This window comes from Lynx rufus, unplaced genomic scaffold, assembly GCF_022079265.1.
Source record: "Lynx rufus isolate CCGP_SWC_20201006 ecotype Redwood Valley unplaced genomic scaffold, mLynRuf1.p SCAF_7, whole genome shotgun sequence".
NCBI lineage: Eukaryota > Metazoa > Chordata > Mammalia > Carnivora > Felidae > Lynx > Lynx rufus.
In genome coordinates this window covers 126847077-126859578 of record NW_025814889.1, presented here as the reverse complement: position 1 = coordinate 126859578, position 12502 = coordinate 126847077, and the positions used below count along the sequence as shown (strand labels likewise).

Below are 12502 nucleotides of genomic sequence, written 5' to 3'. Positions count from 1 at the left end.
AATATAATCAGGTTGTTCAATTAAAACATACAGAAATATTAAATCTGTATTGAAGCTCAAAATTGTGTGGAATCAAGATTATGTTCATTATCAAGTACAGGGACAATGACTTTAACACAGAAGGCATGGCCTGTCTCCATGTTCGCTTTAGCAAATCTTTAAAGTGACCCAGAACACCAGGACCATTCCTCAGTGCTAAAGGATGAGCTGGCCACGACAAGAGTGTCAGCCATCACCCCTTTATGAGGCCAATTACATCCAGTGGTTTTGGGGGCTCAGGGTGAATCATTCAAGAAATACTCGTCTGAGGATGAGATCTCAGAGAAACCCAACCTCTGAAGTCCTGGGATTCACTGGCAAAAAGCTGCAAGCATGAACTGGAAATATCTGTTGCCTTTTTTGACAGGCACTTCTTCAGCCTGAAAAACAACAGGTGCCATTCACCAGCTACAATGGGCACTGCTGGCTGCCAACCCAATCGATATCCCTTCCTGTCCTCTTCCATAGTAAGAGCACTCTGATTGGGGAGTCATGGTGGGAAAAATATGTCCAGCTAAAGAACTGAATTTCTCAGCCTCCCTTGGAGAAATGGTGGCTGCAGAGGGGCCAAGCGTTGGTTAAAGAGATATAAGCAGAATTAATAGATGGGGCCAACAGTGAGGCTCCTTAAAAGAAGGGCTTTTCTCCACCCTTCCTCATTCTTTATCATGCTTAAAATGCAGAAATGATGACTGGAGCTGTAGCAGCCATCTTGGGGCCATGAGGTACCTTGAGAATGCAAACCATGTGCTAAAGATGACAGGGCAGAAAGACAAAGGAACCTGAGATGCCGTAGAATCACCTACCTGACCTTGAACTGCCAACCTGCCTTGGGCTCTTATAAGAGAGGAAAAACAACTCCTTGCCTTGTTTAAAGCCAGTTAGTTTGGTCTCTGATACTAGCTACCAAACACAATCTGACATCAGATTGGCCAATTAAAATCAAGCTTATTGGTCAAGAAAGGCACCTTCAATTCTGGCCACCTTTAGCAATCGGAATGCTCTAACTGGATACTACATAGGTTTGTGCTCTAATTCTGGAAGCTTTGATCAAGTAATATCTTCACTGAGCATAGGGCAGGGAAAGGAGCAAAAGAATTGAAAGGTCCAGACTCTGCCCTCGAAGAGCTTATGGGTAATGGGAGATGCAGGTCAAAGCCACAGCAAAAGATTTCCAACAAAAGGACCCATGTGATCCACATATGAAGCATTTCAGACAGCAAAGGCAAGGGCTGTGGGATTTCAAAGAAGGGAAAATCTGCTTGTTCTGGGACAGCCCCAGGAAGGATGTAGGGCTTGACTTGCAGCCATGCAGCTGAGAGGAGGGGAAGGAAGGAGCCATTCCAGGTGGACAGATTGCTCGAGCAGAAGCTTGGAATTAGGAATGAAGTGTTTGGGGGAAGATGGGAGTAGCCTGGAAGCTATAGAGGTTCCACTGAGGCAGGTATTAGGATGTACCAGGATGAGAAGCTTGCACTTGACTCTGTAGCCAATAGGGAAATAGTACTCAGAGCACGGCTGGGGTGCCAGGAGGGATGGACTGAACAGGAAGAGCAAGACTAAGGTGAGGCTCTAGTAAGGAGGCTGACTGTGGTCTGTATGGTCCTGAGACACTCTGGTCGGAGATGGGGGTCAGTGGCTCTGGCCCATGTGGCAGGTGGAATGATGGTGGCAATGGTATGACCACAATCCTTGTAGCTGAGAGTCACTCTGAATGGTGAGAGAGACAGAGCAACTGACCACGTGTCATCCCTCCTCCCCTCTCCTGCAAGCAGGCTTCTCGGATGGAAGCTTCAGCACTTAGACTCCTCCCATCCCCCAAAGGAAAACAGAACATGAATCTGGCATCCATAGGCAAAGAAGGATGATAGCTTCAGCCGATGGATAGTCCGGGATTCCAGACACAGGATCATGATGACTGGGAGTGGAAGGGAACTCACCTGTCATCAGGAAACCCCAGAATTCTAGAATAGCGTGGGCTCCTGGAAGGTTCCTTGGGGATAATCGCACCCATTGGTGTTCAAACTGGGTTCCATACTGGAGTAGGGTCCACTATTCACAAAGGGGATAGTGATCAAACAAAAACAGATCTGCTTTTTTGTGTTTCCTATATTTAGGTTCCCAGAAAGGCTGCATTCCAAACATGAGGGTTGCTACCAAGTCTGAAATCCACCAAAAACCCAACTCCCTTCCTCATCTTACAGATGAGGGTAATGCTGTTCCCATTCACTGAGGGATCCTCAGCTCCCAGCACAAGACCAGCCACAAGGCAAGTGCTTTAGAAACACCTTCCAAACAGAGCTATGAATGAAAGTGGTTACAGGTGGCTTTCAGTGGCAGGGCCCCAGTGACTCAATCCCCATCACGCCTTTGGCTCAGCGTGGCCCAGTTATGCAGGGGCTGAGCTCGGGCGTGTGCTAACAGCATCCTCGGCTCCTCTGCTCACAGAGTTCCCAGCTACTGGTAGCTTGGGAGTCTGCCTCCCTGCCCCCCATGTGGCCGGCTGTCTCCAGCCTCCACTGCAGCTCATATCATCCTGCACCTGAGGAATCGCACGAGCTTCCCAGGGGCATCAAGTGCGTCAAATTCATGGTTGTCTTTCCAGCCCCCAGCACTGCCCTTCTCCTCCTCACCAAATTCCTGATTAAAAAAAGAAAGAAAGAAAGAAAACAACCCTGGGCAAGTCTTCGAAGACACACATGGGAACGTGCAGACCGTTATAGTGACTGAGCTAGGGAAGGGCTCATTCCTGGGAAGTCTCTGGTGAGCCTCCCAGGAGTGTTTTTTCTGTCTGGTGCTCAATTGTTCTTCTAAAATGGGAAGGTTGGCCGCTTAATCAGCCCCCCCAAGGGCTGTGTCAGTGCCTGCGGAGCTGTAGGAAAAGGGACTGGTGAATTGTACAAGGAAGGAAACACACCGCAGGGCCACACCGCTAAGCCCAAACACCCATGGACCAAATTGCCTGTCCTGTCCGGATTTGTAGACGACGCAAGGCACCATCAGCAGCGAGCAGGGAGAAGCTGGAGAGGAATCGCTCTTTGGTTTTGTGCTAGATTCTAACTATCTCAACAACTGCATCATAGTATGAATGTGAGTGTGTATGTGAGACTGGGTGTGAGTGAGTGTACATACGTGTGAGATGTGCAGTGCAATTCTCAGAGTGGCCTGAGGCTGATCTCAACTCGGTTTCTTAATGTCACCAGCACGGGATCATTTTTTCCCACTAGGCAACTCAGTTCCTGGGCCTCTTCTTGGGCCTACAAAAATACCCAAAGCCTTAAAAGTGAAAATTGTCAGCTCCAAAACATGAAAAGAAAACCGCAAAGCCATAATGAATAGCTGTGTAATTAAGCGGCTAAAACCTGTAACATGAAGTCAACATCATGAACTGCTGACGTCAACATTCATTACAATTTCATTACATTCGGCGGGGGGGGGGGGGGGGGACGGGAAGGGCTGGTTAGATTTTTCTCATTTTGCAAGAATTCCTGAGGATACATGATGACAGCAAAGAAATCAGAGCCCACCGAAAAATGAGGTGTACGTGTGGCAAAACAATTCCAAAAGCAAAATCATTACAATTTTTTTTCCAGCCATAATATAAATTTGATGGGGTATGTCTGGGCGTGATGTGGGACGGTGCCTCCAAAGGCAGGGAGGCTGGAATAAGGAAGATGTTAAAACTACCTACGTGACAGTCTGCCAATTTTAGCTATCAAAACTCAACTAAGATCAGAAGCCTTGGCAAATGCCCGATTTCTGACAAGTCTGCTGGACTAACGTAGGCCCGCATACACACACACATGCACACACACATGTGCGTGCACACACACACACACACACACACACACACACAATGGCTGCCTGTTTTCCTGGTACTGCTGAAGTTAATAAACACTTGCCCTCACTTCTTCCAAATGGAAACAAACTGAAGCTTTCCTTGATATATGATGTTCTATCAATAACCTCCTACTTCTCCTTTCACAGAAAACTCATTTTACTTTAAGGAAAACATGATGAATGATTAAGATCCATAACAGAGACCCTGTGCACAGAATACGTAAGGATTTCTAGTTGTGACAAGCCTTTGCAATGGAAAACTTTTGGCAAACTGAAAACAAAGGCAAGAAACCTGTCCGGGAGCGTGTCTCCCACTGGGCACACCCCCTCTTTTCAAGTGCCCAGTGCAACACGGAGCAACTTCTTGTATACAAGAACAGGATGGATTATACAGCTGAGATAAGGCACACCAGCCTTCGAGAGCCTCTGAACTTGTGCTTTCTTTCAGAAAGAGTTTGCTCAGGCTGGGCCATAGATTCCTCTAGAAAGTCAAGTGGAGAGGCTCTCATAGCCCATTCTTTCTGGGCCCGTGGGAAGCTGGCTAAGGGGCTGTGTCCTGCAGAGCACAGCAGGAACCCTCCTCCTTTCTGCGTGGACATCCCATGGACTTTGTGACCTTCAAGCAGCAGCATCTGAAGCCCATGAGAAGCCTCCTGCAATGGCTGAAGATGTAAAGGTAGGGGCCAAGGTCAGATTCAAGGCTCCATTGAACCTTGACCTGACAGGCTGCAGGGGAAGGGCACAGTAACCCCACATCTCCAAAGGTTAGGAGGGCCAAAAGCTGGGGTAACCTCCACATCCTGGTTAGTCTTCAGATGGGACCCCTGTGTACTCTTTCTCCCTGCCTTGGGATATTCAATCCAGTTTCTCAAAACTCTTGAGCACCCACAGGGGCGCCTGGGTGGCTCAGTCGGTTAAGCGTCCGACTTCAGCTCAGGTCATGATCTCATGGTCCGTGAGTCGGGCTCTATGCTGACAGCTCAGAGCCTGGAGTCTGCTTCAGATTCTGTGTCTCCCCCTCTCTCTGACCCTCCCCCGTTCATGCTCTGTCTCTCTCTGTCTCAAAAATAAATAAACATTAAAAAAAATTAAAAAAAAAAAAACAACTCTTGAGCACCCACAATGCACAAAGGGCCGACTTGGGACGCACAGAAAGAGCACCGGACTAGGATTCAAACAGCTGCCCCATGCTGTCACTTACTTAGAGACCTTGAGCAAGACAGGTCACCTCTGGCACCCTCAGAATAGGCCACTAATGCCTACCACCCATGCTAATACGCAGGGCTGTTAGGAATACTGATAGAAACAATTGATGGAATTTTGTAAACTGTGGAGGCCTAAAGAATGAATAGTAACAAGCACTGTGGGGTTCACAATTACAGTTAGTGCAACCTGAGAAACAGCAAACGTTTCCTCCTCTCTTCCAGGGGACCCTTGCTTCAAGGCTACTCAATTGGCAGATGAGTTTGCTCCCTGAGGAAGGGGGAAGACGACACAGACCTGAGTTAGTCAATAGGAGCATCAGGTTAAACTGGCTCAGCTTAAGCATTTGAATCAATAAGTGTCACACTGTTCCAGGGAAAAAAGTGGTCCTGGTCTTTGTAATCCCCAAACTGGACTATATACTGGTAGCGACGTGTGCTTTTCCTCCTATACCAGTGCCTAGTGTTTAGTAGACGCTGAACTACTTCTCAAATGAAGGACAAAGAGAGATGGAGAGAGACCAACAAAACCACAAACACTGAGTCATGGTGGGGGGTACTGGGGGTGGGAATAGATACACGGTTGCTTTCTCTTTACAATTCCACATTGCCAATCTGATTAAATTGATTATTCGTCTAATCGCTGATTCTTTTTTTTTTTTTCCGCTGTGGAACTGACCAGCTGTCTTATCATGGTCTAGACACAGTCTTAGTGTTATTAGAACATTTAAGGAGTTCTCACGGGTCACACTGCACCCTTGTTGCCGACGGCCAGCATGGGTCACAGGACAGCCTGCCAATGGCCCACCAGGTGGCCAGGGCGGGACTCCCAGCTCCTGCACCCTGACAGCACGGCCCTCAGTGGGTCTCTTCAGCCTCTCTGACTCAGTTCCCCAGGCTGTGCGGGGCACACTAAAGATACTGACCTCATCGGTGGGGCTGGAGGGACCGAGCTGAGAGAATGTCTGGAGAGTGCTCTACACTGATTCTGACTCAAGGCGGACCTCAATCAACAAGAAAAAGGGTTGAATCACAGTTGAGGAAAGGAAACAAAGCCTTGTTTCTTTTTCCCTGGGGCAGTATGGCAGCATGGACACCAAGCTGGGATTCAGGGAGCTAAGGCCCAGGTCCAGCCGTGAAGTGAGGACCTTCCACTTTCTCTGACCCGCTCATCTGCCAACGGTGGTGCGGCCCCACGCACATCTCTTAATCCCCCTGGCTCTCAGATGTCTGGTTTGCAAACTCCATCAGACACCCATCTGAAGGCAGCAGGGCTATACCAGGAGCCTTGTGTGGCTTCTTCCAGTTCGAAGATCCAAGAGTCTATATGCAGATACAGCTTTCAGCTTTGAATGAGAGCAAGGTGCCATCTCACAGGAGGAAAGTGGGTATAAAGGAATAATGAGGAACCATTCTTTTTCTCTTCTTCAAAGAGAGAGGCAAGCTTTGAAAAGGAGAGTTTTTCAGGGCTGGGAATTTAGAAATACAGGGGAAGACTCCCAGCCCGTTGGCCAGTGGTTAGCTCCAGGCTCTTGGTTTGCCTGTTAGTGAAGTTTCATTGATCCATGGCTCATTTCACAGACTACAAAATATTTACTCAGTGCCCACTATGTGTGGACACCGTTCTAAGTCTCGGGGTGATGGTGGGGAGTGAAATATACAAATACCCTGCTCGCATGGAGCTTGTGTTCCATGGCCTCATTCATTCATTGAACAAATCTGTGTAAGTGCCAACTATGTGCCCACTAGAGACCCAGAAATGAACAGGAAATCGCCTGGCCTATAAAGATGGACAGGGAAGTGGACTGTTCACAGTATAACCTGATGGGTGGTACAGTAGAGGTTTCAGGGGACTAGGGACTGAGAATTTCAGCAATAATAGTTGTCATGTGTCAAGCGCTCACTGCCCCACACTAAGTGCTCATAAGTATCATGGCATTTCGTCCCAGCCCCAAAACCTTCCTATGCGCTGGGGGGGGCGGGGGGGAACTAAGGCCGGGAGAGAAGAACTCACCCAAGGCCACCAGCCAATAAGGGATGATGCCACGTTGTGAACCCAGGCTGTCTGATCTCAGACGTTTGGCTACATAGCAAGATACGCCATACAGACTCCTCCCCAGAACATCAGCCAGATTAGACATTTTAATGAGCAAACAACTTAAGCCATAACATCCCAAAGCCCCCATCTTCTACACTGGGGTTTAGGAATTCAGGACTGATCCTTTGGTTGATGTAAAACTGATTTACTCCCGGAACTGATTAGGAAAAAAATATACATATTTCTTTAATACAGAGGCAAGCCAGCTTTAAACCTCAGACCCCTGAGAGCCATAGGTGAATGTAGCAGCACTGACAAATGAAAGCAAGCACTTTGACCTGGAAGGTCGGGACGTGTCTGGCTGGACAGGGTTATTTTTGGTTCAGAGATGACTTTGATGAGTTCCACCTTTGCTCCCTTGTATCAAAAATGGCACCCAGGAGGTGAGGATGCAACAGTGAAGGGGGATAAAAAGAAGAGCTTTGCATTAGGAGAAAAGCAGAATTGCAAACAATAAGGAGGAGGGGGAGAGAGGAGACATCTTAGACTTGGAAGCATCTAATTGGACCCTGCATCCTACCAGTTCTGTTTGTTGCCAATAATGGTTCTTCTTCTTTCTTCCATCCCCTTGGGATCCTGGAGCTCTACAAGGTTCCAAGCACAGCACCTACCTAACTCTCCCTTCCCTATTCCACTTGGCTCAGTGCTTCTCCCAGCCCCAGGGGGACACACCCTCCTGGTCTCCACAGCCAAAGCCAAACAAAGCACAGAAACAGGCACATGGTGGCATCCCTGCTCTCTGAGTAGCTGAGCCTCCTAGGATGTCAGAGCAGGAAGGACTTGCTAATCTTCCAGACCAGTGCTTTGCAGACTCTATTTGGCAACAAACAGAATCCCTTTCTCAAATGCATCTTATGCAAAAGTCAAATATACTAGAACAGATGGAAGGGTAGCAGCTCTGGTGAAGTGAGTGTGCAGGGTGGGACGGGAAGCCTCCCTACCTGAATGCCCTTTATAGAACTTTCAGACCATGAGAGTCCAGTCTGAAGTCAGTGATTTGGTCTAATCCCCTCAGTTTATAGATGACACACTGAGACCATTTTGCCTCCATCCCTTTGAGAAAACATACCAAACATCTTCCTAGTTCATTGCAGTTGGTGTGGTCCCCACCAGGCACCTTGATCCTGCTTGTTTTCCCCGGGCCCAAAGTGGTCCCTGGGGTGGCAGGCGAAAATACCCCCACAGCTCAGGACATGATGGTGGTGACTACCTCGCAGGCCACAAGGCACAGATGAGCCCTTCCTCCTCCTAGATGCTTTCTTCCATTGACTATGAGGACATTTCTGTTCTTTTTACTGGCTCCTGCTTCTCAGCGTCCTTTGCTGGCTCCTCCTCGGCCTGGCCCACGGAAAGGCCCAGCCCTTGGCCCACCTATCTCTTCTACACTCATTCCCTAGGGGACTTTGTCATGTCTCATGGCTTTAGAAACCATCTATATGCTTCTGACTCCTAAGTTTATACCTGCAAACCAAAGTCTTTCCTGAATGCAGCCATGATTATCCAACCACCTAGCTGACATTTCTACCTAAGGATCTCAAAGCCTCCTTAAGCTTCGCATGTTCCAAACTGGACTCCCAATCTCTCTGCCGTCTGCAAACCTGTTCATTCCCCAGTCTTCCCCAGCTCAGTTTATGCAATTCCATCCTTCCAGTTGTTCAGACCAAAAACCCTGCAGTCATCCTTGACTCCTCTCCTTTCCTGACCGCACCCTCCACCCCCGCCCCCCCCCCCGCCAATGTGTCAACAACGTCTTTGTGACTCTTCCTTTTTTTTTTCTTTAATTTTTTTTTAACTAAAATTTATTCACTTTTGAGAGACAGAGAGAGACAGAGCACAAGCGGGGGAGGGGCAGAGAGAGAGGGAGACGCAGGATGAGAAGCAGGCTCCAGGCTCTGAGCTGTCAGCACAGAGCCCGATACGGGGCTTGAACTCACGAGCTGTGAGATCATGACCTGAGCCAAAGTCGGACGCCTAACTGACTGAGCCACCCAGGCGCCCCATGACTCTTCCTTTTCATTATGACCCCAATCCAACCACTTCTTAGCCACCTCCACTACTAACACCCTGGTCTAGTGCACCACCATCTCCTGCCTGGGTTATTTTAAGAACCTCTATCCGGTGGTCTTCATTTCACTCTTCCTCTTCTACATCCTGTTTTCAACCAGCAACCAAAGTGATCCTTTTAAATCATAAGTCAGACCTACAAATCCTTACCGAAAATCCTGTAATGGCTTCCTGTTCACTAAGTCAAAGCCAAAGCCTACAACAGCCTATGAGGACCTGCCCAACCTGGCTTTCTATAATTTTCTGCTTTCACTTCTTATTCCTCTTGGCTCACCTACACTTCTCTGCCACAAGGGCTTCTTTGCTACTCTTGCCTCAGGGCCTTTGTACTGGCTGTTCCCCTGCCAACAGCACTCCTTCCTCAGGTACTCACACAGTTTTGTTTTGTTTTTTTGTTTTTTTTAGTATTTGCATTACCATTTTTTAATTTTTTAAATTTTTTTGTTGTTTATTTTTAACAAAGAGAGTGCACACAAGCTGGGGAGGGGCAGAAAAAGAGGGAGACAGAGGATCTGAAGCTGGCTCTGTGCTGAGAGGAGAGCCAGATGTGGGGCTCAAACTTACGAACCGTGAGATCATGACCTGATGAAGTCAGATGCTTAACCAACTAGGCCACCCAGGCGCCCCGATACTCACACAAAGTTCTCACCTCCTTCACCTGTCTGCACCAATGTCACCTTCTCAGTGGGACCACCCTAACCACACTATTTATAATTACAACTCACCATCCCAGCCCTCCCAATCCCCCTCACTCTGATTTACCTTTTCTATGGCAGTTATCGCTTTCTAACATCCTATATTTGCTTACTTACAATTATTGTTTAAGGTCTCCCCCAACTAGAATTCATGGTCTATGAAGATCTTTGTCTGTGAACTGATATATGCTAAGTGCTCAGAACCATGCCTCCTGCCCAACAGGCCCTCAACAAATATCTGTCAAATGAATGAATGAATGGACAAATGATTATTTTGTAGTTTACAGATCGCTATCACAACTGATGATCCTTTGAGCCTTGAAACTCTTGGGATTTTTTAGACAAGAAAACAAGTCCAGGGGCTCCTGGGTGGCTCAGTAGGTTAAACGTCCATCTGACCCTTGGTTTCAAGCCCAGGTCATGATCTCATTGTTCTTGGGTTCGAGCCCTGTGTTGGGCTCCACACTGACAATAAATACAGAGCCTGCTTGGGATTCTCTCTCTCTCTCCTTCTCTCTCTCTCTGCCCCACCCCAGCTTGCTCTCTCTCAAAATAAATAATTAAAAAAAAAAAAAAAGCCCAGGGGCACCTGGGTGGCTCAGTCGGTTGAGCCTCCAACTCAGCTCAGGTCATGATCTCACAGTCTGTGAGTTCAAGCCCCACATCAGGCTCTGTGCTAACAGCTCAGAGCCTGGAGCCTGCTTTGGATTCTTTGTTTCCCTCTCTCTCTGACCCTCCCCTGTTCATGCTGTATCTCCCTCTGTCTCAAAAATAAATAAACATTAAAAAAAAATTAAAAGGAAAAAAGTCCAGAGAGGTTAAATCACTTGCCTGAGACCACACAGCTTGTTCTACAGTGGGCTTCATCCCCTCTTCTGTTTTTAAACCCTTAAGAGGATGGTATTTGACCACACCGGTGCTGATCTCTCCAAAGCCCAGACCCCATCCAGCGCTCTCTGCCCTCCCCAAATTCGCACCCAGGCTTGCTGAAGACCACATCTACAGGTACAGTGCACAGGGTGCTAATTTTTCCCCAGAGGAGCATTTATATACTTTTACTCAAATGAATGCATATCTTGTCTCTAGGGACCATGTGACACAGATAGAAGCTTCCAGGCCAACTTCTGACCCTAAGACCCTCCTCCAGAACACAGGAGGGACACTGATATGCTGCCCCATCCCTGGCCTTCTGTTTACTCACATACCACAACTGGATGTTCGGTAAGGTATGGGGGGGGGGGGACAGACAGGGGAGAGAGACCCTTTGCAATCAAGAGGAGGCTCTCTTTGTTCTTTCTTAACAACTATGGGCTGAAATGTGAGGTTGCTAAGTGCCACTTAATAACTGCTTCTAGTCTCCTGCTGATAAATTTCGTTCAGGCCTAAATTGCAGGAAAAGTTACAGCAGCTAGTTTATTTCTGTCTCATCCGTCATACTGTGAATTGTGTATCTGCTCACGATGGCTCTTTTCACACAGGCCACTGGGAAGCTAAAGGGCAGCAAATCCTGGTTCTCAGGCCTTCGGACTCCAGTGGCCCCTGGTTCCCAGGCTTCAGGATTTAGACTGAATTATACCACCTGCTTTTCTGGTTCTCCATCTAGCTCTGGCAAATTGTGGGACCTTCTGGCTTCCACAACCGTGTGAGCTGATTCCCATAACAAATCGCCTCATATATAATCTCTATATATCCTATTGGTTCTGTTTCTCAGGAAAGCCCTAATACAGTGATAAACACTCCGTAAATGTTACCTTTTCCCATTAGTAAATTCCAGGCTTTACTGTTTTCCAAAGTGTTGCCTTGTTTGACACTTATGGCAGCATGAATACCAGAACCTAGTATTATCATTATTTCCCATTCTTGTAAGAAGAAACAGGTTCAGAGAGGTCAGGGGCCTGTCCCAGGCCACACAGCATATGTAAACCCGGTTAGGCCTGAGCCGAAGAAGCCCTCCTACTTGCTAGAGGGTTCAGGCACCTTCCTGCACCCCCTCCTTTTCTACCACCAGCCCCCACTCTGCAGGCTCCCAGCTGCCCCAAGGGGTTCCACATGCTGAGACCACCAGAGGCTGCAAAATCTCCAGCTTGCTCCTGGTCTGTCGCTCTTTCCTCCACAGCTCTCACGCTAAGGGAAAGGAAAACCTGGAACAGCAAGAGGGTCAGCGGCAGCAGCAGGACCAGGAGGGAAGGAGCCCGGGAGATGGAGAGGGGAAGAGAAAGAGGGGGCGCCCCACACCTGGCCACTCGCTTAGCCTCCCGCCCCAGGAATGGGAAGAACAAGCATCTGGAGACTCAGCATCTGGCCTTGAAAATGGCAGCTGCAGAATGGAGAGAGTGGGGGGAGGGGTGGGGTAGGTTTCTAAAGAGAGTGGGGCACACGCAGAATTCAGAATTGAGAGGAGATTCCCAGCTCCGTTCCCGGCCCCGATGACATGACTGTGGGAAGGTAACCACGAATCTTAACCCCCAATCCCACCCAGGATCCCCGGAGGTCTGGTATCCCCAGTCACCCCTGGAGGCACACAGGACGGCCAGCTGGGCCTCCCCAGACTTCACCCCACAGTC

The 12502-nt window shown here is 48.4% G+C and overlaps 1 protein-coding gene across 1 annotated transcript in view; it reads right to left on the bottom strand.

The window, feature by feature from the left end:
* Nucleotides 1-12502, bottom strand: part of ABTB3 (ankyrin repeat and BTB domain containing 3) — a 315600-nt gene that overhangs the window by 291554 nt on the left and 11544 nt on the right. The gene's annotated exons all lie outside the window — the stretch shown is intronic.